At 25.5% G+C, this 24,504-nt stretch overlaps 2 long non-coding RNA genes across 2 annotated transcripts; one reads left to right on the top strand and one right to left on the bottom strand.

Annotated features, from left to right (window-relative positions):
• Positions 1-6,547: 6,547 nt before the first annotated feature.
• LOC136998193 (uncharacterized) lies at positions 6,548-7,141 on the bottom strand. Its single transcript, XR_010888830.1, has 2 exons — positions 6,830-7,141; positions 6,548-6,750 (listed from the first exon to the last, which is right to left on the bottom strand). It is a non-coding gene; the product is annotated as an uncharacterized lncRNA (long non-coding RNA).
• Positions 7,142-7,183: 42 nt separating this feature from the next.
• LOC136998192 (uncharacterized) lies at positions 7,184-9,671 on the top strand. The gene is made up of 2 exons (XR_010888829.1): positions 7,184-7,634; positions 7,714-9,671. It is a non-coding gene; the product is annotated as an uncharacterized lncRNA (long non-coding RNA).
• Positions 9,672-24,504: the final 14,833 nt, after the last annotated feature.

Genomic DNA, 24,504 nt, shown 5'->3' with positions numbered 1-24,504 from the left:
AAAATGAATATTATTTATATAAAAATAGTATGTACAATATAAAAAAGGAAATGATAGAATTACATAATAAAATTTATAAAATACTACTAGATACTAAAACAAGCAATATAAGTGACTTTATTTCATTAAAGAATAAGTGTATTGAACTTTCAAAAAAAAGGAAATTAATAAATAATAAATTTTATCAATTAAAGGACGAAAAGAATAAAAAAGATAGATATATATTTTTAAAATACATAAATAAAGAATATAATAGCAAAAATTATTACATAGAACTTTCAGGACAATTTAATGAACTTATTGAGAAGTTATATCTGTAATATATTCCAAATATTTTGATTTGTTTCTAAAATATTCGTTAAAATTAACCTCATACATATTTATATAGTATCTATACCTATATATAAAATCTTTATCTATTCTATAGTATAACAAAACATACTTCCAAGGAATTATGTCCTTAAAATTATATATGAACGAGTTTGATATGTTTTGGTATTTTAATACTATTCTCCAGTCTACATAATCTATATTATCTACAATAAAGTCTTCAGGCATTATATGATATTGTAAAATATCATTAAGTATAAATACATTGGAATGTTTCCTTAAAAAATTAACAGAAAGTTTTTGATTACGTATAATTTCGTAAATATACAACTTATCAATATTATTTTCTATAAAGTCTTCGCTTAAAGAGTATTCTCTACTGAGGAACATATAATCTATAGCATAATCACTGTTTTCTATATCACATAATTCTAATTTCTTATTTAGGAACAATAACTTAAATATAGTGTGATGATACTTACGCACAGAATTGTCGTTTAAAATTTCTTTAGTTATGTTATTTCTTTTGATAAGCATATCTATATCTAGATAGTCAATACTTTTTATAATATTCTCATATGGCACTGTATAATCTAATTGACTAGTAAAATTATTATATATATGACAATCCAAATTAAAATATAAGTAGTCAAAATATATATATTTATTAAATCTTAATAGGAACGATTTATCAATATTTTTATAACATTTTGACAGGTTTTTCCAGTTTATTTTATGTCTAAATTCGTATATAAAATCGTGACTTAAACTATTATCAGACGAAGATATATAATTCCAATTAACTTTTTTTTTTAAATTTTCTTATAAAGTTTTCTGATAAATTTTGATATTTTGATATATATTTCCAATTAACTTTATCTTTAAAACTTTCTATAAAATCTTCTGATAAAACTTGATATTTAGATATATAATTCCATTCAACTATATCGTAAAACCGTCGTATAAAATTTTCTGACAGATTTTGAAATTTACACACATCTTTAATACTTACTCTATCTATTTCGTCAATTATAATACTTTCAGGTAGTTTTTTTATTCTAGATAGTAAAGTCATATCAAATTTACTTGAATACTTTCTTAAAATACATTCGCTTATATCAAAAATTGACAATAAGTTAAAATCAATATAATCGATATAAAACTCTATGAAATTACATAAATATTTATAGTTTGTTTTAATCATAATTCTCGTTAGAGTCGTAGTGTGTATATTATTAACATCTACTAAGTCTCTTAAATACTCATATTTATATGCGTATACATAGAGCGACACATGAGCATTTTTTATATTTTTGGAATGTGAAAATAGTTTTTGTAAGAACACTTTATTATTATCATTGCAATCATAATATTTTATGTATGAATTTATAATTGCACTCAAACATATACGACTAAGCTCCATTATTCTTATTTGATAGTTAATTATATTATTTCAAAATTTTATCTCTTAATAAAAAAGATAAAATGAAAGATATACTTATTAAAAACATTGTAGTTGATGATAAGAATAATGATATATACAGAATTCCTATAAAAGATTTACCAATTAATTGTCCTCAAATAGTAAATCTTTCACAATCTTATATAAGAGGATGTAGATACCATTTTAATATAATAGATTCGAGATTGGATGGTATAGACTTTCCTTGTGTAGGTATAAAGATACCAGAGATAAAAGGCAAGGGATCAATAAGATATACGGATTATCCTGGGTTAAAACTTATAAAGTCTTTTGAAATCAATATCAATGGAAAATCTATATTAAAATTGACTGGATTCGATATATTTAGTTCTTATTTTTCTCCAAATGTATATAAGGACGATACTATAGTAGGACACAGAGAGGATTACTGCAATTACAAAAAAGGTAAACATTTAGATTATACAATATTTAACCAATTAGACTTATTTATACCTATATTCACGCAATTCGATAAATCTCCTCCTCATTCGATACTAAGAATTCCAAAGAACAACAGAGTAGAGTTTGTAGTTGAAATTGGTCAATTGACAGATATAATAAGTTATGATAGAGAATTTGCTAGCGAGTCACTTTCTCTGATTGAAAAAATTATTCCAGAAGTTAAACTGTTAGTCAGAGTCTACAATATTCAATCTTTATATCAAATTGAAGATAAGTATATAGAGGAAAACAACTTTTCCCATATAAGAGACGAATATTATTCTGTGAATCCTAAAGAAGAATTCTTTACAAATACATTCAAAAAAATTACTGAAATAGGATGGTTTTGTAAGACATCACAATTCAATAATATGTATTTTATATCTCATCCAGGCTATAATGCTACAGAAAAGGATTATATAATTTCTTTTAGGAATAGAATTTTTCCGGATTTAATTAGAATATCTGAGAGTTTTGAAAATTTCAAAGATGAATATCCGGGAGGTTCCGTTTTTGTTAATATTGAAAACAACACTAGTTATAAATTTGATAACCTAAATTACTGTAAAATAATTATAAGAAATGTCCCAAAAAATAATAAAATATGGTTTCATACTAATGTACTTGAATTTAATAGAGGAGGAAGATCGGACAATTATAACATTTCAAAGAAATTTAAATATATATTAGGTGATTATATTAAGGAAGAAAATAGAATAATTCCTCTAGAGATAATCGATGAATTAAATATAGAAGATGTTAGTATTCCAGTAGATTTATGGGATCACACGTATAATACAGCAGGTAAAGATCTAAGAAGTTACAAATCAAAAAAATACGATGTTTTAATATACGAGCCATATATATTTGGATTAGATTTTGTATCGAAGAACATAGGTTTTGAAAAAGATACAACAGTAAAGGCTGGACCTTCAGAAAGAATAATAGAAAACAATAAATATAATTTCTATTTACCTTATTTTGGTTATAATCATTTCAGAAACTATTACTTTTTAGAAAAATATAAGTATCCGTGTATTGGAAACGCTAACTTTAATATAGCAAATATTCTTCTGAATCAACCTTCGTCGTTAGACTTTAATAAGGAAAAAAATATACTCAATTGTTCTGTTGAGGTAAAATGGAAAGATTTCGACGAAAATCATCCATTGAAATTGGTTAAAAAATCTCTTAATGTTTTTATTAAGAAAGTGAAAAAACTAAGATATACTAAAGATTGTATCGAAGTGATTGAATAAATGAAAATATATAATGAAAATAAAAATCTATAATGGAGTATAACAAAGATCAACAAAAAGTTGTTGATTATATTAAATATAAACTAGATAAAGATAAAACTTTGCTTTTATTTATACACGGAATGGCTGGTACTGGCAAGTCTTTTTTAATAGAAAGAATAGAAGAATTATTCTCTAACAATCTTAAAATTATAAAGACATCTTATACTGGAGTATCTGCAAATAATATTGGAGGAAACACATTACACAAGACATTTCACATTAATGTTAAGTCAAATACTGATGAAAATGAGAATTATTATAACTTTGTATGTAATTTAGAAAGTAAGAGTGTAGTGATAAATGAAAATACGATTAGGTACATATATACTTTACGTATCATCATTGGTACATTAGGTATGACGTTTAGATATAAGGTTCCAATCCACTCTGTCCTCGAACTCTCTGATAAAATCTTCTGATAATTTAAACATAGATATTGATTCCCAATTAACTTTGTCCTTAGGTACATTGTATAATTGGTACATACACGTCCTTGTGTATTATATCGATATCAAGCAAATCAGATTGTTTATATTCGTAAGAATCTCTGCTTACTTTTAATTCGTTATTATCTTTTGTACTTGAAATTTTATAGCTATTATCTTTTATCAACTCTTTAAATAATAGTAACGATTTCTGTCTATTCCTCATAATTTTATTATTAATAAAGTGTATGTAAAACGGGTATATCACCTTTTTGTTTTCTACTTTTACATATTCTCCGACACCAACTAATTTTATGTCTTTGTTAATGTTAGTCTTCAATGTATATATTATATTATTTAGTATCATGTAACATATACCGTTTTTAACTTTAAATTCTACTTTCTCTCCGTCTACTTTTGTTGTTATCAAAATATTAGTTTTATTTTTCTGAAGCAGATCTTTAAACGTAATGAAATTAGTCTTCAAAATATTAGGCATTCTATTTTTTAAAATTGAAATGTTAAAAATATTAGAAACCCCATAAATTAGAGAAAAACAATCTATTAGATTTTTCCTAAATAAGTCTTTATCAAAATGTTTTACATTTCCAATATACTCTAATTCTATGTACCATGAAGTATTATTAGGAATTCTAGTATAATTTGTTACAGACGGAATTATAATTATGGACAAGGACAACAACAACGAACCTGTAGATGAGAAATTCAAACTCGACAATACAATAGATGTATTAGCATGCATAAAACCAAACTTAATACTTATGTCAGATGGTATATATATAGAAATAGACTTGATAAAGTTTTCGTCTACAGGAGATGAAGTATTTAAGAGGATAAATATAAAAAACAACGAAAGTTTCTATTTTGATGAAATATTATCATTCGTTGTAATACAAAATACAAAATCGTTAAATCCTAAATTTTATGTAACTCCTTACTGTTTAATTTATGAATATTCACTTGCGTACAACAAACTTGTAATACCTAGATGCATAAAAACCAATAACTTCTTTTATCACAGTTATTATGGAAATAGTTATGAAGTTATAACTAAATCTGAAGACATCCATACTTTAAATAAAGTACCTCCAATAGAAACATTTAAAGAACACGGAAAGAATTTCGATTTAAATAAAATTTATAACTTGACTGTTACCTCAAATAAATATTTAAATATAGATAAAACTAAATATTTTTTATAGAAAATAATAGCAAAAGAATATCATTAAATTTTATAACAAATTTTATTAAAACACAAGCTATTTTAAATTCGTTTTCCCCTCAAGTTAAAAGTGTCAAGTATGATAGGAAAAATAATAATTATTTATCCATAGATATAGGAAGAGGAGGAGATATGCAAAGGTATTTTTACATAAACGCTAACTCTGTGACTGAAACAGATCCAAGTAAATTATCGCTTGACGAATGTAGATCGAGATACAATAAACATGTCAAAAAGTCAAAATCATCATTATTTAGATTATATTTGTTTAAAACATACTTCAATGACAAAGATTATATATTTACAGTTAACTCTTCGGGGATTGAAAAATATATAGGTATAGATTGGAACATGGCAATACATTACAGTTGGAAAAAAAACAAAAAAAGTGAAATAGTAAAAAAAATTAGAGAATTATTGCACGACAACGGGAAAATTGTAACCACAACAATAGACGGAAAAAAAGTTAAAGACGAGATGAAGAAAAGATCAACGGAAGAATTAAATTTTATGATAGACGATGTAAATATAAAAATTGTACTATCTCAGGATTATGAAGGAAATAGTATATTTAAAGTATACATACCAACAATGACATCGGAATCACAAGACGAATACGCAATAGATATAAATGAAATGATAGATGTATTCGAATCGAACAAGTTTGTTCTTCTAGACTGCTATCATTTTGATTTAATAACTTCTTATCAGGATATATTTGATACGCTAACAGTAGTAAGAAACGAAAGAGAAGATTCTAGACATTACTTCTTTAAGAATTTATCCAATTCAAATATAAAAAAGTGTTCTGATTTGGAAGTTTTGTGTTCAATGTATGTATCACTTATATTCGAAAAGATTTAACTTCATTAATATTTTTATTTTAAATGCAATGGTCATATGACAATTTTGGAACTATTGTATTATTGAATAAAGAAGCATCTAATTTTTTAGATTTTTGTGTGAATCACGAAACATGCTCTCTTTTGTATAGAAATTACGATGAGAAAACTTTCGGGTCTGTATATTACATAGATTTTAATAAAATGATAATGTATAATGAAAGATATAGATCTAAATTTTATCTAATTAGAGATTACGTTTCTAAAAATAATCAAAACAAATTAAATTAAAAATATAATATTGGCTCAAATTATTCAAATAAATTATTAACAACAAGCTACAGAGCCCAAGCTGGATTTTCGTGCTTAATTTATTAATATATTATAACAAATGTTTAGGTCAATCTAGACGTTTCGACCATCTGGTTGTGGTCATCTTCAGTAGTTAGTTATTATAAAATCCGGAACATATTAATAAACAATCGTTACTTATAAAACTAATTCGGATATTACAATCTTCTTATATTCGTTACATTTAAAAATTGTTTAGAAGGACAACACATCTTGAAAGTCATGTCTCTTCTAATAACACCAATCTTAAGATCATCAGGAAGGAAATCATGTTTTACATTAAACATACACGATGTCCTTTTTAAGATTTGAATTGTGGTTGATTGCAATTATTCTAAAACCAGCATGAACCAATGTCTACTTTTATCTTTATATTACTTGTTATTTATTAAAATTACTAAAAATATTCTTACCTCAATGCATAGCAGTACCGTCATGTTGTGTTTTCGTGTAAACTTTCTTATTTTAAAAAAACTAAGAACCAAAACTATTCGGTGTAACGAGTCAGTTTGCTAAAAATGATATTGGAGGTCCGTGTCGTTTGAGTGGACATGGCAAACTAGTTGAATATAATAGAGGATATATTAGAGAACTCGTATGTGAAGGAGATTCGTGGTGGGAGAGTGAGTGATCTTTAAGCAGTAAACAAATTGAGAACTGGCAAATACAAGTTTGGCAGTAACTCAGTATCGTTCTGCTTATTAAGACTCGTTTTTTGCCGTTTTATGTGCAACATCTCGGAAATAAGCCTTTTGCTATAAGACATTTCCTTGTCTAATATTTCTACATTCTCCCAATCCATTGTCATAGATTAGAAAAAAACCATGAAATGGATTGGGAGAATGTAGAAATATTAGACAAGGAAATGTCTTATAGCAAAAGGCTTATTTCCGAGATGTTGCACATAAAACGGCAAAAAACGAGTCTTAATAAGCAGAACGATACTGAGTTACTGCCAAACTTGTATTTGCCAGTTCTCAATTTGTTTACTGCTTAAAGATCACTCACTCTCCCACCACGAATCTCCTTCACATACGAGTTCTCTAATATATCCTCTATTATATTCAACTAGTTTGCCATGTCCACTCAAACGACACGGACCTCCAATATCATTTTTAGCAAACTGACTCGTTACACCGAATAGTTTTGGTTCTTAGTTTTTTTAAAATAAGAAAGTTTACACGAAAACACAACATGACGGTACTGCTATGCATTGAGGTAAGAATATTTTTAGTAATTTTAATAAATAACAAGTAATATAAAGATAAAAGTAGACATTGGTTCATGCTGGTTTTAGAATAATTGCAATCAACCACAATTCAAATCTTAAAAAGGACATCGTGTATGTTTAATGTAAAACATGATTTCCTTCCTGATGATCTTAAGATTGGTGTTATTAGAAGAGGCATGACTTTCAAGATGTGTTGTCCTTCTAAACAATTTTTAAATGTAACGAATATAAGAAGATTGTAATATCCGAATTAGTTTTATAAGTAACGATTGTTTATTAATATGTTCCGGATTTTATAATAACTAACTACTGAAGATGACCACAACCAGATGGTCGAAACGTCTAGATTGACCTAAACATTTGTTATAATATATTAATAAATTAAGCACGAAAATCCAGCTTGGGCTCTGTAGCTTGTTGTTAATAATTTATCAAAACAAATTATTTTTAAAAAATAGTAACAAATTAATAAATACAGTGTTAAACAGTAATCAATTTATACCTTACTGTAATTATACACCATATTATACTGACGATTATTTTAACATACAGTATCCTGATATTGCCAGCATTGTGATATTAAAAACTTGTAATCATAAAGAATGTCATCTAAGGACTTGTAAAACACATAATGGAGAGTTGAATGACTGGAATAACGAATGTCACGATTATTTAAATATTTCATTGATTAACAAGGAAAATTGTAAGTATATATATAATATATAATAAAACTGAAATTTAATACAGTCTAAGTATTCTAATGTAACAATATTTACTTACATTATAAATCGTAAAAATGAAAATCTTTGATATTTTATCAAGTTCATTATTTAATATAATTATACTATACATTATTGATATTTCGTTTATTTGCGTGTTAATTATAGATAAATATAAACATAATGATGTGTGTATTGCGAATATGAACGAATCTGAAGAAAATAATAATACTATAGAATTACAACAAAATTATACTGAAAATTTTAACAAATATATTACTTTAGAAAATACTACATATTTACACAAAACTATATATCTACTGCATGATTATAATATACAACACAATATAAAACTTTTACACGACGAGATTTATCATTTTATTAATAACAACGGAAGCTTTGGAGAAAATGTAGATCAAGACGTGTTATATGAACAAATGAATACACTTTTATACATGTTAAAATATATAGGAGGAGATTTCGAACTGAAATCCCAAGACGTTAAACATCTTTGTGTTGTACTCAGAAGATATGTTCTAAATGGATATCCGCGACCAAATAAATCAAATATAGAAACTATTAATAAACTATTAGAAATGACAAAAAGTAGAAAGGTATATCAGTTATTATAGATGTAGTATTTTTTATATTTTACTATAGTATATCAAGTTGTTGTAGTTGTAGTATTTTTATATTGTACTATTAATATTTTTAATAAATGAATTTTAAAAAAATTTGTTTGAATAACGATACAAAAATTATTGTAGATAATTTTAGTCCATATGATATTTTTATAGGAATAACAGATAAAGGATTCGATTATGATTATAAAAACAATACAAAACAGGACTATCACATTTATTCGAACATTCCATTTTCAGACACAGAGGAGAGAACGATAATATAATATATAACGGTTCAACATGTTTCAACTTTATGACATTCTTTAGTAAGAGAAGAAACAATAGTATTACATATAATGATGTATGTAAGAATCTAATTTATAAATTCTATGACAAATTTAGTAATATCCCTTTTATATACAATTTTGATTTTGATGATAAATTAAGTAAAATAGTAGATGAATTAGAAAATGAATATTATTTTAGAAAAAGTTACGATATTGACGGAATTTCTCTATTTTTTATAAACTATGGAAAGAAATATTTAGGAGGCACGTCTATAGATCTGTCAAACGAAGAAGTTATAAAAAAAAAATTAATAAAATTATGGGAAAATATAGATCCGTCTGATATCTTAATAATATTAAAGTATAATAATGATGAAATAATAGATATTATTAATCATACATTTGGTTCAAAAAAAAAAAAAAAAAAAAAAAATCTACGTACAAAAATTCTACAAACGAAATTCAAAAAACGTTAAAGGGATATTCGTGTATACTAACTAAGTGTGAAAATGATTTTAATATAAACATTAGGGTGGACAACGATAAAAAATTGTTCAAAGGACTATTCCTGTTAACTACATTTGGTATAAAAGTAAATTGCATAAATGATTATTTTTATATATCAATTAGTTTTGATAGAAATCCATTGAATATAGTTAATTATATTCTAAATGAAAATATAGAGTCAATTGTTAATAATATATTAAGTAACAACGATAGAAGAATATATATAGAGGACGTTTTTCATTTTTACAAATATTTTGATATAACTTCTCTACTAGAAGACTACTTGTACAGTGACGATTATGTAGATAAATATTCTGAATATATATTTATTCGGTCATTGAAAATATTAAAGAGAATGTTTTAACATACGGGAATTTAATAATTAATACTCCTCCTGACAATATATTAGTAAATATGATTGACTTGAATAACGACAAGGTTTTCGTCACAGAAGTTTTATTAGATATAGATTACAAAAAAGAAGAAAAGATTAATATAAAAAGAAAAAAATTTAATAATAAGGAAGAAAGAAAAACAAAAAATTACGTAGAATTTCCACAAATAATTAAAAATGTTGAAAATTACGAATTGGATTTCAACAAGACTTTAAACAACTATTGCTACTTAATATTGTTTTATGTTCACAATTCGGTTTATAATATAAAAATAAGTAATAATGTAAAGATAATAGGAGATAAGTACGAAATAAAATATATACTAAAAAGAATCAAAAGAGAAAATATTAATAACGAATACTTGTATAGAGATTTTTGTCCTTATTTTTACGAAGCTCTGTTTCAATTTTATTTGTTCGACAGGGAATGTCCAGATATCAATTACTATTGATAATAGTAATTGAGAATAGTAAAGTTATTCAAAAGAGAAAATGAATTAAAATATATTATAAAGAAAATTCAAAACGAAGAGAGTAAACGTGAGCTTATCTTGAACAGTAAGATATATAGTATAAAAACAGAATATAATTTTCTTATAACATTGACATGGACAGAAAACAAAATATTATATGGATATATGTTGAACTACTTAAAAGATAAAGGATTGATATATTCAATGAACATATACGAATCAGATGATTATGCAATGTTCTTTAATTTAACTACTGATCCAGATAGATGCGTATATGAATTAGACAGATATATATCGTCGTACGAAGATATAGACGTGCTTTATATAGTTTCTTACAAATCTAAAAATTTAGATTTTAGTAGTATTTTTTTTATTTGAGAGATATTAGTGGAAGAAAAATATTCGGAGATATCATATAATAATTTTTATATACGTTTTAGAAGTCATGGTTTTTTTGCCCATAAATAATATCACATCCATCTACTAATTGATTTAAAACTTCAACTGATATGCTAATCAATTTATCATTTTTATTTGGTTGTTTAATTTTTTTTAATTTACATACAAAATTAATACTTGTAAGATTTTTATATAATACATTATTACTCATAACATATTCTATTTTTTTTTCATTACTATCTATATTTTCAAAATTTTCTAGCATTTTGTTAATACTATTTTTTAGATAAATAGATATATACTCTATCATATCACAAGGATATGTGTTATATATTCTATATATATGCTTCATAAATTTTCTGTTGTCTACAAATATATTATTTTGCCTTAAATACTCAATAGTCCTTTCGAATCTTGTAGCATCGTCTGGAATTATAAATATATCACCAAATTTTATTTTATACATTTTAAGAAATATCACATACGGATATAAAAATTCATTGTTAATTTTCTTAAAATCTTTTTTTAATTTATTTTTATCATATAATACTATGTAATTACCCGGAAGTTTTCTACCAACTCTACCTTTTCTCTGTTCAGCCATTCCATAAGTGATATTATCAACTTCTCCTCCAAAAAATCTTTTAGAAAAAAATGTTCCTGTATCGTAAACATATTGAGCATTGCACAAAGTAAGCGACGATTCCAATATATTAGTTGATAATGCTATAACGCTTTTATTATGACTTGATTCTATTTTCTTAATTATATTAGATGCAGATGGGTACACTTTACTATGAATAGGTATAAATACCAAATTTTTATCATTTTCAAATACAGATGATAAATGTTTAAACGCACTTGAAATATCAGATATCCTAGAAAAGAAAAATATTCCAGCTTTTCCTTTATCGGGTCTATGTTTAGTTATTACATCCTCGATCACATATCTATCTCCTATTATTATCTCTTTTACAGGATGTAATTTATCTCCCTCTATATGAATAAATTCAATACTTTTATTAAAATATTTATATATTCTGTCTTTATCTTCGTCTATAGTAGCACTCATAAGTATTATATTATTATATCTTTTTTTTTTATTTCTGAGGATTGTTATACATATATCAGAAAAAGTTTCGTGTTCGTGTATCTCGTCAACGAACACTGATGCCAATCTATCGTCATTCAATTTAATTGACGCAGCTATTTTATTGATACAGAAATTTAATTCGACGCTTTGAGGGTTTTTATTATAATATATAGTGTTTGAAACATTCTTAAAGTTCATAGTGACAGGACTATTTTCTATTATTATGTTACTCTCGGTTCTATAACCTAAACTTCTTAAGAAATGTTCTCTATTTGACACAATTAAAGCCTTTCTGGGAAATATTATCATAGTTTTGTCTTTTTTGTTAAAATTATCAAGATCGACACTTGATAGATTAAAATCGTAACCTCCGAATAAAAAATTGTACCAAAAAAATACTTTTGGAACTTGAGACGTTTTTCCAACTCCTGTACTTCCGGTAATTACACAATCTTTTCTATTAACCCATATATCAACAAATCTAATCTGGTTTATAGGTTCCAAAGATTTAAGACTTATTTTTTGGAAATACTTAATATCGGAATCAAGAGGATTTACTAACTTTTGTCTAAATGTTATATCACCTTTTTTCTCTATTCCAGTTGATAGAAAACCAAATCTTATTGCAGCTTTAACTGTTCCAAAAACTTGATAAAAAGTAAGATCATCGAATACTACTTTTCTTTTTATTGATAAGTAAGAATATGCTTCGTATGAAAATATATATCTATCATCTCCTATTCTAATCGAAAGTTGATTATCTGGAATGTTATGGTATATTATATTGATATCATTCTGAGGAATACTAAAGAACGTTCCTTCTGTTATTTCATAATTTAGATAAATATAATTTCTTTGAGACACTATCACTTTTTTTAAGTAAGAATATTTCCAAAAATGTTTATATACAGGTACTATACATAATTTGAAATACTCTTTATTTCTAAATATAAAATCTTCATCAATATAACCTACTTGATGAATAGTTTCTAAATTTGGAAATAAAAAAAATTGTATACATTTCAAGTTTTCTATAATTTCTCTGTACATAGAATATTCATTTTTATCTACGTTAAATAAGCTAAAGAAATCTGTATCCATTATTTAATAAATTATTTTTTATCAATAATTTAATAATATAAATGGATATTGGGGAACCAGTATATTGGGGAAGAGGAGCTTGGGCTATTATATTCACGACAATTTATCATTATTATAAAGATTTTGATCAGTTAATGTATTATTTGGAACATTTCTATATTCCTTGTAGAGTATGTAGGGAAAACTTATCGAAAAAGAAAAATGATATTGGATTCAAATCATTTTCAGGAGCTAATAGTTTAAGAAAATTTTATATAGACATATATAATGATCATCATTCTGATAAGATAAACGAAAAAAATTTATCAAATTTAGAAGTATAGTATATTAATAAAATATGAAAATGTTTATATTGAATTTTATACAATAATAAATGGAATCTATACAATCAATAGATCCTAAGAAAATTTATATTGAGACTCCAGGTAAATGTATGAAAAGTTTGATACAATTTTGTGTTGAATTTGATAAACAATTGGCAAAAGAAAATGAAAAGGCAGGTAAAAAATTGAAAACTACAAAGGCAAAAACAAAGAAAATAGGTTCAAAGAATTATAGTGAAAAAATTATGTGTTTATCATGTAAGAAAGAAACAATGAACAAACAACCTGTCAAGTATTATCAAAGTTTTACAGATACAGGAGCTTCTAAGTATTCAATTAAAGCAATGTGCGTAGAATGCGGAAAATGTAAGAGTAAATTTATTAAATTATCAGATCTTCCAAAAGATATGAAAAAAACAACGAAAAGTAGTAAATTATAAGAAAATATATATTGAAAAAATACAAATATTACATTAAAAATCAACATGAACGCATCTATTGAAGTATTGTCATCTAAAGAACATATAGAGAGAAATATATCTATGTGTATGCAGGAGATGTAAGTAATAAAACAGAAATATATTACGACTTTGAAGGAGAAAATTTTAAAAGTTTTAATTTCAACGGAGCGTTAGTAAAGATATACTCTGAAATTGTTGATAATTCACTAGATCACGTATTATCATCAAATATAGATTCTAAAAAAATATATGTAAATATAAGTGACGATTTAATAACTGTTGCAAATTTTTCTGTATTAAAAGTATTTGGAGATGTAAAGTGTAAAGGGAAAATAATAGAAAATTGTTGTAGACCAAAATATATTATAGAGAAAACCTTTTCGTCTACTAAATTTAAAATAAACTCAAAAACTATAGGTATTCATGGTTTAGGAATCAAAATACTTCCAGTTTTATGTAAATATCTAGAAATAACAGTGTCAGATGGATTAGATTATTATAAGTATATAAAAGATGACGAAACATGTTTATTACAGGATATTCAATCAGCAGTGTAGAAGAAATTATTATTTATTTTTATAAGTTCGAAAAACTCATAGGATTGGATAAAATAGTTCTCTTCCATGTTAATGATTCTAAATATGAAATTTTTTCAAAGAATATTTCTCACGTCGGTATAGGGTATAATATTTTTAAAGATTTTCAGTTCTTGTATGATAAAAGTCTTACAGAAAACGAGATATTATCGAAGTTAAAATTACAGAAAAAAACAAATCTTAATATTATAAAAGCGATTTCAAACTATATGAATATTCCTATAATAATAGAAGATGGTGTTGTTGTTAAAAATTCAGAAAAGGAAAATTATGTGTTTTCACAATTGTACGTATATAATAGTTTAAATTATAAGTATTACAATTTCGATAAAATAATCAATTATATATATTACAAGATTATATTGAGTGAGTTTAAACGTCTTAAAGATATATATGATACTTTAGGAGACAAGAGAGAAAACAATTGTCAAAATATAATAAATTTATTATATAGTTTTAAAGATTATAATTGGTGTCATGTAAAATATTGTGACGGAAAATTAATAGTAAAAGCTTCGAATGTTATATATGACGATTTGATAAAAATTAAAGGATTTGGTGATAAGACAATTAAGAAGATTATAGAAATAATTAAAAACAAAACTCTTGGTTCTATAAGTAAACTAGAATCATCTGCTGGATATAAAAGTATTTTGAGTTTAAAATCAATACCCATGATAGGATCAGTAACTGCTAAAAAGTTGCTAAGTCTAGGAATTAAAAATTTTGATGATCTAAAAGTGTATATTAAAGGAAATAATAAGGTCTTAAATAATTCTCAGAAAAAAGTAATAGAAATAAGCGATAAAATAGTTAAAAATATTGGTAGAAAAGAAGTAAAAAATATTATAGAAAGAATAGATAACAATATTAAAGATATCGAATATTATTTCTTAGGATCATATGCTAGAAATGATGAATTTATATCGGATATTGATATATTAATAATCTCTGACAATAATGATGATAAAACCTTATTTTTGAAGAGTCTTAGTAGATTATACGACTTAATATATGTTATTGACGGAGCTGTAAAAAGTACTGTATTTATAAAAGTTTTCAAAAATAAGTATTTGCAAATTGATATAATTATAAAGCCTTTCACCTCAAAGTTTGAGAGTATATTATATTTTACAGGACCAAAAGAATTTAACGTGTGGATTAGAAAAATAGCAAAATTAAATGGATTTAAACTTAGTGAGTATGAACCATGTTTCGACAATAAAAAAATTAAATTAAAAAATGAGAAAGATATCTTCAAGCATTTAAAAATAAATTATATAGAACCTAGTCAGAGAAGCTTGTTTAAAATATTATAGTCTAATCGTCTTCATAACTATCTCTTATATCTTGTTGTTTATTTGATAATTTTCCTCTTTTCATTGAAAAATATATGATTATTCCTATTAAAATTATAACAATTGCAATTATAATTATAAATGTCAACATGTTAAATTGAGTTTGATGATCATCGTCGCTTTTAATCTCTTTTCTATATTGTTTAATATCTTTTCTATATTTGATAGATTCATCATGATTTTGTTCCTTAACTCCACCGTAGAAACCATTTAATATACCTAAATCCATTTATAAGAAAAAATCTTTATTAGTTTAATTGATATTGAAAATAACTTGCAATAAATAGAAATGGGTGCTAGTGCTTCTATTCAGACTATCGTCAATGATATAGTAAATGAGATGAAAATTGAATTAAAGAATACAGCTAAGGCAGATGCAAGCGCAAAATGTTCTATTCAGTTTGGACATGTAAAATTTTCAAAATCAAAGGGATGTACGTTAAGATTACAAAATTTCTGTAGTGCTGAAGCAAAAGCGTCTATTGATTCAGTTGTAGATGCATCGTTTAAAATTTACAACAATTTAACGAACGAACAAAAAGAAGAAGGAGCTAAATTATTTACAATTAAGACTCTAACATACAAACTACGGTAAATAAAATAAGAAACGATTTTAAAACATATATAGAAAATACTTGTAGTGCAAGTACCAGAGTAGAGAACGGTATAACAGTTCAGGATTTTATTGTCGACGAATGTGTTGCCCCCGATGGACAAGTTTTGGTGTTCGAATTTTTGAACTCTGGACAGGCTAAAGCATCTTGTGGAATAAAAACTGTAATGGACATAGTAGCAACTGCGTCTACGGAAATCGCTTTGTCTCAGAAATCGTTCAATGTCAATACCATAATTTGGATATGTCTTGGAATAGGAATACCTCTTATAATAGCGTATGTGTTGTATTTATATAAAGGTATGTTCATAGTTAAATCGAAGGATAAGATAGAAATAGAGTTAGCAAAAAAAAACTCTACATATATAAATCTACTAGCTTTAGCTAGGGGACTTAATAAAGTCAAGGATTAATATATTATTTAAAATATTTCAAGTTACACTGAGGAATATAATCATAGTCGATTGTTTCTACTTTATTTTTCTTTTTTAATAATTCTTTGAATTTTACATACGATTTGTCTATATATTTATTATTTAAATAGTATTTATCCAGTATATTTGTGTAAAAAATGTCATAATTTATATTGTATATTTCGTTAATTTTGAAATCTTGTTTAGGTAATTTCTTAAAATTTTTGCTTAATTTTATCAAATATGGATATTTCTCTTCGTTATTTAAATCTTTATAATAATATAATTTAATAATATTGTTGTGCCCTTGGTGATAGGGCACGGGTTCGGGATCTGCCAAGGAGTTAGGCCGGGAATCCGGGAATAATCCTTTGACGTTTTTTTAATAAAAAACAGTCTTCCACATATTTATTGATCTCTTGATTCATTACAAATTCCCTTACTTCTATGTAATCTAGGTTCCGTCAGGAATCCTTGCCTTAGTGTAGTATCACGGAGCCCCAAGTTACTCTTATTCACTTTTAACGAATTGTTATAATTCGCGTTCTTCTAGATTTGTGGTCCCAACGGACATACGTCCGTTTCTTGTGACTGATAGTTTTAAACCCGCCGTCGTGATCTCGCGACGGCGATTTTATATATGTGAAACTGCACTTGATTGCAGTTTTAACGATCTAACTTGCTGACGAAATTCGATCGTTCGTCAGCATTGTCGCGTAAAAAGTGAATTAGGTTTTAATTTTCGCTGCGCGATTTATCCGGTGTCTCGCATGAGCCGGAAACTGAATATTAGATATCTTAATCTGATATGCAATAGATATTTTCTTATATTTTATTAATATATATATATTTTATTATTAATAATTGGTTGTGGTTCTTTGGACCCACAACAATATTATTATTATCATCTATGAACATATTATATCCTATGTTAAGATGCAGTATATTGTTTATTATTCTTACTACAATAACATCTTTTATGTCGTTTAAAATTAAATTTAATCCAGTAATTATGGATGTATTAACATTATTTAATTTATCCATTCTATAATTTATTTATAACGTAATTATAAAATTTCGTAAAGTCTGGATCGAAGTTTTTTACAATGTCACTAATGTTTTCTTTATCAATTAATATATCAATTACATATGATCTTTTTGAAATAGATTTTGAATGTCCTATCGTATCGGCTGTGTTACAAAGTACAACTTGTAACATTTTTTTAATATCTACCTTATTTATATTATTGTCACCAATAGAATTTATGAATTTTTACATCTCTCGTAATAATATAAGATTTGATCCATATGTTCTTATATCTTTTAATGTAATGCCTAAACTTTTTAATACATTGTAAAATTTCGATTCTCCTATAAAAACTCCGTTGATTGAAAATAAATAATCATTATCGTCTTTACAGTTATCGTACAGAACAGTTATAAATTTATATACATATTCATCAAGAATTTTACTAATTACAAATTTATGGATTATTTTTTTTTTCCTATAAAGATTATAAATATATTATTCTTGTCTACTGTTATATTCTTTTTCTTTAACGTTAGAATGCCAACAGTATTATTTTCATCACTGTATTTTTTTCTACCAGTTCTTATATAAAATTTAAATTCTAATATTATTAATAACGACATTAAAGATTCTTTAGTTAATTTATTAAAATCTGACACTTTATTATCATTAATGTACTTATTTATTATATCTTTTTTACTATCTATTCTTAAAAATGATTTAAGTTTATTATTTCTTCTGAAGTTTACATATATATCTCCATAAAAATATTGTGTTTTTCCAGTTTTGTCTTTACCGATAAATAATAAGTTGTAGTCTGCACATTTGAATTTTTGTTTTACTACTTTTACGTCAGTAATATGTTTGGGTATTTTATATTTTTTTATTATTTTATAGCAATCGTTTTTCTCTCCAACAAGTTTATCATTATCGTATAATTTTCCATCTTTGTATAAATAAAAAATTTTGTATTTTATTTCAATACAAAATAAAAATAATTTAATAGATTAATAATAAAATAAAAATTAAATTCATTTATTACTTCTCTTTTTTTCTCTAATTAGTTTCTGTCCAATATCTTGTTTCTGAACTCTTTGTTTTTTAAGTATTCGTAATATAGATGTAAAATTGCATCCTCCTTCTGTGTCGTAATACCATTCGAGGAAGTTGTTGTATGTATATGTAAATATTTCAGATACTTTGAATGTTTTTACTATTCCATTATAAACGTTAATATCAATCATTTCTAATATACTAAGTGCTATAAAGAGTAAATTCCACGCGTGTATAATTTCCTTTTGAACTCTTTTTTCTTCTTTGAACAATTGTAATGTGTAAATATTAAGGTCTTTATTTTTTGTATATGATTTAGAATTTCCACTTTTGTCAGATGATTTAAGTTTAATATTATTATCAAATAATCTTTTATTGAGAGTTATCATATTATCTATCTTATCTAATATAGATGAAAGATCTTTAGTATTATGGATAAATCCAAAATAAATAAGACCTATGCTATGATTCCATATAATATTGTACATTTTTTTCAACTCTGTTTCTTTATATGTATCTTTTTCTAGAAAAGTTCTAAATTTAATTGCCACTCGTTTTGTAATGAATTTATCGCTTATTTCATCAAATACGTTAGCGTCATACTCTATTTTATTATATAAATTAACTTCTTTTTTATTAACTTTTTCTTTATTATTTATATCTTGTTTATTTATTTTAGTCTTCTTTTTTGCTTCTTTATCAGATATTTTAATGTCTTCGTCGCTTTGATTCTCTTCCACACTTTTAGTTTCTTCGTCACTTTTAATTTCTTCATCACTAGATTCAAGGCTTGATGATTTATCGTATCTTTCAGTTGAAACATCACTATTTTTTTTAGTTTTAGTTTTAATTTTAGTTTTAGTCTCTAACGATTCGATAATTTCATCATCATCAGATGACAAAGAAGAATTATCAGATTTCTGATTCTTTCTAGCTTTGCTCATTTTTGAGTTTTATTTGAATATAATTTTTATAAATACTTTTATTAATTTCTTATAATTTTTCAAAAAATAAATTAGATAAATACTACTATGGAAAATAACATTGTTGGACTTATAGCTAGTATAGAAGAATACATGAAAACTACATTAGAAGATGATAAACATAATTTTGATGATTTTATAAGTAAAAATAGAGGAATATTCAGCATTAATTTCAGTGAAGATTTCTTTGTAAACGAGGAAGATGTCAGATTCTTGTATAGTTTAGTTTCAAAGAATATCAACAGAGAATTAATAATAGATTATTTTAATAATTCTAGAATTAAAGTTGAAAAAGAAATTTTATCAAGCACGGATGAAAGCAATTATGTAGATTTTTCCGAATTGAACTTTTTCAACTTAATATTGAAATATGATAGGATAATTGTAAAGCCGAAAAAGATGGTTTTTTTATGGAATATCGAAAGAGAAAAGGATATAGAATTAAGCAAATTATTTAAGTCAGATGATCCGTTTGTCATAAAATATGTATCGTACTCAGAAATTAATAGATTGTTTAACAAGAATAAGGAATATTTTATTAATACAAATACGTTAGTGAACTTTGGTAACATAAGTAGAATAGTTGGAACATCACTATCAAGCAAGTTTTTAAAGTTAAATTATATTGTACCATTTGATAAAGAATTAAAGTTTAATATATTTATATATGATAATATTAGTTTTAGTAATTTTACAATAATTATAGATAACGTAGAATTTGAATATAAAGAGATTAATATAGAAACTATTATAAATGACTTTATACATATACTCGTGAGAAAATTAAAAACAGACGAAAATTTAATATCATATTATAGATTATTTTTTATAAATATAAAACTGTCCTATTATCTACTTTATATATTGGTACATTAGGTATGACCTTTATATAGGTACGATTAGGTATAATGAAATTTTCCGAAAGATTTTGGTGTTCAGATATTAATGTCCAATTTATTTTAAACCTATATTCGTTAATAAACTTTTCTGATAGTATTTGATTTTTAGATACAATATACCAATCAATTTTATCTTTAAATTCTTTCATGAAAGTCTCTGATAACCTTTGATACTTAGATATATATTTCCACTCAACGTAATCTTTAAATCTTCTTATGAAATTTTCGGATAATATGCGGTATCTAGATATTATATTCCACGAGAATTTATCAGAAAAGCTTTCAATTATATTTGGAGATAATTTCACATATCTACACATGTATTCCCAATCCATTTTATCGTAAAATTCTAAAATTATTCTATCGGATAAGTTTATATTTCTAATTAGTTGTTTCCATGATATTTTATCATGAACTTTACATATAAAATCTTCTGATATGTTTTTTGTCTGATATTGACATAGATTATCCCAATTTAGTTCATTTCTAAATTCAAAAATGAAGTCGTTTGACAACGTTTGGTATCTAGATACTAAATCCCAACTGATATATTTTTTAAATTCCCTCATAAAGTTCTCTGACATTATCTGATATTTAGATATACATTTCCACAATACACATCCTTTAAATTCGCGTATGAAATCTTCTGATAATTTTTGATATTTAGAAATATTCTTCCAATCTATATTACTTTTAAATTTTTTTATAAAATTTTCTGATAGTTTTTGGAATTTAGATATATCTTTCCAACATATTTCGTTTTTAAATTCTTCCATGAAATCTTCTGACAATGTCTGAGATTCCGATATATACTTCCATTCAATCTTATGTACAAATTCTCTTATTATGTTTTCAGATAAACTCTGACATTTGCATAGACTATACCAATCTAATTTATTTTCGTATTTTCTTATAGTATCGTCATTTAACCATTGGAATTGAGACACAACAGTCCATATGTGATCTGTAAAATAATGAGAAATTTCGTTTATGATATTGCTAACGTCTTGATATTTTACTGCTAAACATATATTATTTTCGTCTAAAATTAATTTTAGAGTTTTATCATTCATTTTGTTATAAATAATAACTAGTTGTATATTAAGTTCATCGATGAATTCTATAATAAATTCATCCTGTAACATTCCCGTTTGCGTAATACGGTTCCAATTGAAACTGTTTCGTTTTAATCTTATATAGTCTGTAACGCTTAATCTGAAATAATCTATACTATAAAGACTTAATAAATCTGTGTATTTTAACTTATCATATATGTTAGAATATATGATATGATTGCTCATTACCTGTTCCATTTTAATATTGTTTGTTGTTATGATATTGTTACATTTGCGCATAAATATTCAAATTTAACATTTATTTATTATTGTAATGTATTTTTTCTAAAAAGATAACCATATTATTAAGGAAATTGAAATATTTTATCATTAAATTCATTAAGGAATTCTTTAGAAAATTTATTGTTAATATAAGATATAAATGTTTTTAGATTTGCGGAAAAATCTGTAGACGTATTCATTCTCCTGGATTTAAATATACATATCCAATTAATTTTATCCTTAAATTCTCTGATAAAATCCTCTGATAATTCTTGGTATTCAGATATACAGGGTGTCTGGCAATAATCGCCCCACCGGTCATATACAGGTAGAGGAGGTCAAATCGAGTAGAAAAGTCCTTTACCATTTTTTAATTTTCATAATAAGTACTGAGTAATTAACGAAAAAAGATCGGCGAATCCGCGCGATACCAGTAAAGCGCGCGCGGTGAGAAGGACGTCCCACTGCTACGCGATCACTAGGACACAAGGATCTAGCGTTACGCGCCGCTCGTATGTTGCCATTGTCATTTGTAGAGCGCTCCTCCCAACGCTTCATCGCGCGCCTAGTGATCGCATAGCAGTGGGATGTCCTTCTCGCTGCGCGCGCTTTACTTGCACGGATTCACCAATCTTTTTTCGTTAATTACTTAGTACTTATTACAAAAATAAAAAAATGGTAAAGGACTTTTCTACTCGATTTGATCTCCTCTACCTGTATATGACCGGTGGGGCGATTATTGCCAGACACCCTGTATATATTTTAAAAGAACAGCGAAAGTTATTACGCAATAAAGCCCTTAAAAAACAAATGGGGCTAATTTAAAAATTTACTGGTTAATAAAAATTCTTTAATATATATTTATAAAAATGGAGAACGTGTGGAATATGGAAACGCGCATAAGCATAGCAATACATATGTTACCGTCTGCGACGAAGCAACAAATATAGGCCGTTCGAGAATCGCGCAATCGCAATCGAGACGCATCCTGGCAGATGGATTGGACACTAATAGCGAATTATTATATAACAATTAAAAATGAAATGCAAACAGGCGCACGCTTTCGATTGATTGCGCGATTGTGCGGCCGACAATAACCATAAGCGAACAACGGAAACTTCGAGCCGCTTGACATAAAATAATTCAGTGCTTAACAAGCCGAAAAAAAGAAACACTAATTATATCTTCACATAAATATCCTATAATATATTCAAAACCAAAGCATTGTAACCTTCTAGAGGCAAAAAAGAAATAGAAAAGTACCTAATCTTGTATGGTTTAGTTCGACCACTGATTTGTCCGTGTGTGTTCATTACTAAAATATGTTTCTTTAGTAAAAAAATTTTGAAAAATTTTTACCAACGTGTTTTAGATTTTCCAGTTTAATGTTCCTCAATCCTTTCTTTGTTATGCAAATTTATGTAAAAACAGATGGCAAATTGTTAATAAAGATTGAAGTTTATCTAACAAATAAAACTAAAATTGTAATTAATGAACGACAATTATTAAAATTAAATATTAGCAAAGAAATATAAGATATTTATATGTACCAGTTCTGGCCATTATATTTATAACTATTTAAAAAATTATTTTTTTTATAGTTGGAGATTGAAATAAGTCTAGCCATTGAGACATTTATCTTATTACATTTTCTTTTAACAACAATTTAACAAATAAAATTTGAAAAAAATCTTTTAAGATGATGTTCCTTATATGCAAGAAACTTCTTCCACTCTCACAAAAGAGAATCTTGCTGAGAATCTTTACCTACCCACAGTTATTATCTTTGTCAATAAACTGCAATCTAACTGCCAAAGCAGAAGTTCCAAAGTTTATCGACAGCAAAAAATAAAAAAAAAATATAGAAATAATAAAAAGTTTTTAAATTCTTATATGCAAGGAACATCCGCTCTCGCGGAAAAAATCTTGCTGTTTGCCCACCCAAAGTTATGTCATTATCTTTGTTATCAATAAACTGCAAACTAACTGCCAAAGCAGAAGTTCCAAACTATATCGACAGCAAAAAATTAAAAAAAAGAAGTGATAAAAATTTTTTAAATCCAAACTATCTGAAAATTCTAATGGAAAATCCTACCTAATAGAAATTCTACCTAACACAAAAACTTATCTATAAAAAAATTCTATATCTAGGAGTTCGTAAGAAACTATAAACCGACAAAGTTTAATAAGATTGA

The sequence above is a fragment of the Linepithema humile genome, chromosome 2 (assembly GCF_040581485.1).
Source record: "Linepithema humile isolate Giens D197 chromosome 2, Lhum_UNIL_v1.0, whole genome shotgun sequence".
Lineage (NCBI taxonomy): Eukaryota > Metazoa > Arthropoda > Insecta > Hymenoptera > Formicidae > Linepithema > Linepithema humile.
Note: the sequence above shows the minus strand (reverse complement) of the source record. Positions and strands in the feature narration are given on the sequence as shown.